Source organism: Chrysochloris asiatica, unplaced genomic scaffold (genome assembly GCF_000296735.1).
Source record: "Chrysochloris asiatica unplaced genomic scaffold, ChrAsi1.0 scaffold00275, whole genome shotgun sequence".
NCBI lineage: Eukaryota > Metazoa > Chordata > Mammalia > Afrosoricida > Chrysochloridae > Chrysochloris > Chrysochloris asiatica.
Genome location: NW_006408793.1, coordinates 118,565 through 124,760, shown reverse-complemented (window position 1 = coordinate 124,760; position 6,196 = coordinate 118,565). Strand labels below are relative to the sequence as shown.

The window sequence follows — 6,196 nt, the reverse complement described above, 5'->3', positions numbered from 1 at the left end:
TCATTAAGATAGCTGGGCACTGGTACAGTGAGAAACACACAGACCAACGAAATATAATTGACAACCCAGGAGTAAATCCATCCACCTACATATAGTCAGCTGATCTTGGACAAATGGCCAAAGCACCTTAAATGCCAGCTCTTCACAAATGGTGCTGGCAATACTGGAAATCCATTTGCAGAGGAATGAAACAAGACCCATATTTCACACCAAATACAAAAATGAGTTCAAATGGATTAAAGACCTAAAGTAAAACCTAGAACTATAAAGATCACCAATATAAACTTAGAGATAAGCCTAGTGGCTCTGATCCATGACCTAAATACACCATCAAACATAAATGAAAACACACACATAGCAGAAGATAAAATAGATGACTGGCACATCCTAAATGCAAGACACTTATGAGCATCAAAGGATTTTATCAAAAGAAGAGTAAAAAGAAAATCCACAGACTGGAAAGAATTGTGGACTATGATATATTAGACAAGGGACTAATCTCTAAAAGTTACAGAAAACTTCAATACCTCACAAGAAAAAAGACAAATCATCCAATTAGAAAATGAACAAAGGACATGAACAGACACTTCACCAAAGAAGACATGAAGAAAAGCTCACAATCATTAGTTGTTAGAGAAATGGAAGTCAAAACAACACTTAGATATCATATTACCCCAGCATTAACTGCAAAGTTTAAATAAAAACAACAGAAAACAACTAATGCTGGTTGAACTGGGACTCTCATACACTGCCGGTTGTTTTTAAGTGCCTTTGAGTTGGTTCCACCTCGTAGCAACCCTGTATAAGGTTTCCAAGGAGTGGCTGGTGAGTTTGAACCACTGACCTTGCGATTCAAACTGACCTTTCAATTCAAACTGACCTTGCAGTTCAGTGCATTATCCTGTAGCACCACACCAAGACTCCATACACTACTGGTAGGACTGTAAAATGATGCAACCACTGTAGAAAACAATATGGAGCTCTTCAAAAAGTTGGAGTTAGAAATACCTTAATACCTAGCAATCCCTCTACTTGGTATATATCTCCTCAAGAAATACAAGTTATGACACAAGTAGATGCATGCACACCCATGTTCACTGCAGCACTGTTCACAATAGCAAAAAGATGGAGACAGCCTAAATGCCCATCAATGGAAGAATGAGTAAGAAAACTTTAGTACATACACACAATGTAATATTATGCAACACTAAAGGATAATGATGAATCTGCAAAGCACCTCATAACATGGATGAACCTGGAGGACATTATGCTAAGTGAAATTAGTCAATCACAAAAGGACAAATACTGTATGTTGTAAAAACTCAAGAAAAGGTTTTCATGCTAAAAGAAACATTCTTTGATGGTTACCAGGAGAGGCAGGGAAGAAAGAGTAATTCACTGCCTAGAGGGTAGTCACATGTTAACTTCAGTGATGGGGAAGACAATAGACAAAAAGAGAGAGGTTGGCAGAAGAATGATCAAAACATGGGAATACATAGGGAGGAATGTAAGCGTTAAAGGGAATAAAGATGAATACTATTATATGAACAACCCTGCAACACTAGTGATCTACATACAGATACATGGACAGATACACAGGCTAAATGGGTATGGAAGGCAAAGTGGGCATACACCCATACATATATAAAAGTTAAAAAAGAGAGTTTAAACTTTGAGAAACACCAAAACACAAACATGCACCTCAAAAATCATTAAAAAAGGACTAGACTTACTGGTCTGATAGAGCCTGGTAGCACCCCTAAGACTGTGGCCCTTAGATGTGGTACTTGTAGATCAGCACTGGACTGAAAACCACAAGGTCGGCAGTTTAAACCCACTGGCTACTCCTTGGAAACCCTATACTAGATTGCAATGGGTCAGAACCGACTTGAAGACACTTAGCAACAACAACAAGGCTTAACTTTCAGCCATAAAGTAAACAATAGCACCAGGAAGGAACATAATCCCTAGAACAACCAACCATAGGAAATTCAAGGCTAGCTCAGGGATAAATTTCAGAAGTCCTGGTGTGGTACTGTAGAATAAGCACTGAACCAGAAGGTCAGTTTGGACCGCAAGGTTGGGAGTTCAAACTCCCCAGCCACTCCTTGGAAACCCTATACAGCGATTAACAACAGCAAGTTTCAGGAGGTATGAAGGGTAGGGATAGGACAGAGGGATGAATGAATGGTAGACACAAGGAGGAAATGAGAAGAGTATTGTTACATTGTGAGGATTGCAATCAATGTCACAAATCTACATATGTGTGAATTATTGAATGCAAAACCAATTGCTCTATAAACTTATAAACTTTCAACCAAATCAAAATGAAATGTTTATTTAGTTTTTTTTTTAAGGATGTAAGCGATTGTTCTTGGAAAGAATATGTTAACTAACCAAACAGGATGTAAACCATTTGAGAATAATACCTCAACAATTTGCTCCTGGAACTGACTACAATCCTGAAGCACATTACAATTCCACCATCAAGAATAACCAAACCAAAAGAAAGACCAGCAGGAAAAATCCAAAACAAAAATGCTTTTCCTTTGTTTTTCTGTTTAAAAACCTGCGGCACTGCAGGATAAGCACTGGACTGCAAGGTCAGTTTGAACTACGAGGTTAGTGGTTCAAACTCACCAGCCACTCCTCGAAAACCCTACACAGGGTCGCTATGGGAACAGACTCAAGGGCCTTCACAACAACAACAACTTGATAGAGACAACAGAACACTGTTTAGAAAGCATCCTCAACTTCGTGTTTTCCCAATTCTTGAATTTTTTTGCCCTCAATAAAACTCTTCACTTAAAGCAGATTCCATGGTTTGGACTGCCAGACATTTCTTGGGATTTAAAAAGGGATCCAAGGAGAGCTGCCAAAGTGACCTTCCAAGGAGCTCAGAATACAGGCTAAGATACCAAAGAGACTCAGTTTAGGCTCTGTGCTTTCTAGAACCCTTTCTGGAGTCCTGCGGATGATCTCCTCTTGGACTTGAGTTCCACCTTTTTGAACAGAGCTCTGAGAAACTGAAAGCAGTGTTCTACTTTTGAAACTTTTTCCATGTACACATCTGCATCTTCAGAGAGAAGGACGGGTAATGTCGAGTCTAAGAATGGAGAATTCTGTGTAGGACTCCTGCTCATTACATGAATAAGCATTTGGGCCCCATAATGTGCTCACTTTTAAATTGGAATAGCCTTACTAAAGACTGGAACGCCACTTTGTGGACCCTCTGACCTGGCTAAGCTAACTTTTCTGTGTAGTAAATTAGAAAAAGAAAGGTTCCCAAATAAAACAGATTCAATGGGATGCATTTTTTAATTGGAATATGGAAGCTTTCAAACAGCAAGACTTTAAGGATGCATTCCTACAAAAGTTTCTAAATTACAAGGAAGATAAAGAATTACAATGTGAAAATTCCACTGCAATACCTACTCACCAGTGCCATCTACTGTCACAATTTCAAAACTCTGCTCCACTACTGATTCCATTGCCTCTGTACCTTTCCCTCCCTTCTTGTGAAGTGAGTGGGTTCAACTCATAGCGACCCTGGATAGGGTTTCCAAGGAGCAGCTGGTGAGTTTGAAGGGCCAAACTTGTGGTTCAAACCGACCTTGTGGTCCAGTGCTTTTCCCCCAAAGCTGAACTTCCTTTATACCCCCAAAAGAAAGAGAAGCCTTTAAATTAAATACCTTTCAAATTAGATATCCAGGGGAAAATAGGGGGAACTCTTGGAGGTTACTTTTGCTCATGCAGAAGTAAAGAACTTCCTAATCCTCAGAATACCACCACTTGTCTGTTTGCTGAACTGTGGTGGCTTAGAGTGTCGCTCTATCTAGACAGCAAGTTCCAGAGTGTCTTCTGACATCCATTTTTGCTGACAGAAGCGACAGTGCTTTCAATAGCCTCGTATGCATGTGAAAGTTGAACAATGAATAAAGAAGACAGAGAGGAACTGATGCATTTGAGTTACAGTGTTAGAGGAGAATATTAGTAATAACATGGACTGGCAAAAGAACAAATTTGTGTTAGAAGAAGTACAGCCAGAATGCTTCTTGGAGGCCAGGTTGGCCACATTTCATCTCTCATGTTTCAGACATATTGTTAGAATGGATTGTCCCTGGAGAAGGCTATCATGCTTGATAAAGGGGAGGGTCAGCAAAAAAAGAGGATGGCCCCCCAATGAGATAGATTGGCACAGTGGCAGCAGCAATGGGCTCAGGCATAGCAGACTTGAGGTAGGCACAGGACCAGGCAGTGTTTCGTTCTGCTGTGTATAGGATCACTATGAGTAGGAACTGACTTGATTTAACACTTAACAAAAACAATAAGCCCAGCAAAGGTCATCCATTTTACCATCACAAATCTTTGTAGTACCTTTTTCAGCTCTGTATACCCTCAACAACCAACATTTGTCTTTACATGGGAGAACCAACCATTACTTAGACTGTGATGCCTCAAGAGTTTCGAGTCCTGTACTTAATTTTCTCAAATTTTGCATGCTGATTTACAGCCTTTACAATTTACACATAATTTTACCTGGCCAACAATACAAAATCTGTTGATCTGTTATTTTACTTAAACATTTGGCCACAGCAGAACATAAAGCATCTAAAGATAAATTAAAGCTAGCTCAACCTATGCTAAAACACCTAGACCATTTAATTTTTGCCCAAAGTATTTCTATTAATACTAACAGAGAAGGTGCTGTTTTAGCCCACCCCATTCCAAAAACAAAGAAATAATTGCATGGACTTTTAGGCTTATGTGGCTACGGCTGAAACTAGGTTCCAAATTTTTATTTTATTAGCTCACTTTTTATACAAGTATTTAAAGTTCTCAGAACGAGATTCATTTCATCTTATTCCTGAGGACTGTCAGGCTATATAAACTTTAAAGAAAACTCTAGTCTTTTCTACTGATCCTGCTTGTGTTTACTATTAAGCTGAGTATGCTTTTATCACCTCCGTTGAAATTTTAGAGAGTCAAATTCTTCCTGAGACCACTTCACCTCAAAAAGCTGAGTAAATTGCCCTTATCAGGAGTTGGAAACTAGCCAAAGGGAAGTTCATGAATGTTATTATGGATTTGCATTTTTGTTTTGGAGTTATTCATAATTTTGGCATGTTATGGAAACAAAAAAGGCTTCTTGACATCTTCTAGAACCACCATTAAAAATAAGCATTAGTAGCTTTTTAGTAGAATTTTATATGCATAAACTCTCTGAAGTTACTGATAAAACTTCCTGCATACTAGTCAAAAGGAGTTCTTCATACAGAGGAAATTCTAAGGAACAATCTTGCTGATGCAGCTGCACAGAAAGCAAGCTGCCTCTCAGGCCTTACCGGCCTTCATTATGAAACCTAAGCCCTCTTAACGTAATTTCAATTTATATACTGCTTAGAGAGACTTTTAAAAATCAGCAAGAAGTCCCAAAAAGAAAATTCATAGTTTGGGATAAGGCTGGCTGTTTTCAACACCGAACTACCAAGTTATGGCTTGAACTTAATGGCAGAATTGTTTTATCAAAATAGCTGCATCTTCCATATTTAAAATTTACACGAATCTCTGTATTTGGGGCAAATTAAAATAATTAGAAAAATACTGGTAGAATGAGGAATTCTCTGAGTCTATAAAATTTGTAGTTTCTGACTGTGCTACATGTTACCCAAAAGTTAAACATGATAAAACTACATACATTTGTCTCAAATTCTTGCCCTCATGAAAACCACCATGACACTCTCCCTGACATTATTCTAGATTGGTAAGGGTTGTCCTGTGAGAATTTCACTGGGAAACCTTACCCCATCCACCCTACAGCTCCGATCTTGTCCCTGAAGACGTCTTTTTGTTCTCAAAACTCAAAAGAACATTGGAAAGAAACATGATTTTAATGCCTCGAGGATTCCCAAACTGCCATTTTGATGTGGAATGAATCAAGTAGTGCAGAATTCGTCAAGGAAGGGTACAAGAAACTTAAACACCATCTTCAGAAGAACCAGATGGAGGACATGCCAAGAAGCAATAGCTTCACATTTTTTGTTTAATAAAGGTTTCTATGATTTTGTAGCAATACTTTTTGGCTTATACTCATATATGCTTATATGGAGGGTCATCTTACAGAAGAGAAAATCTAATGTTAACTCATACACGTGGACTATACTATGCTTAAATGGATGGACCATGTGGGGCCAAT

At 38.6% G+C, this 6,196-nt stretch overlaps 1 protein-coding gene across 1 annotated transcript in view; it reads right to left on the bottom strand.

Moving 5' to 3' along the window:
• Positions 1–6,196, bottom strand: part of ANKRD31 (ankyrin repeat domain 31) — a 220,080-nt gene that overhangs the window by 171,278 nt on the left and 42,606 nt on the right. The gene's annotated exons all lie outside the window — the stretch shown is intronic.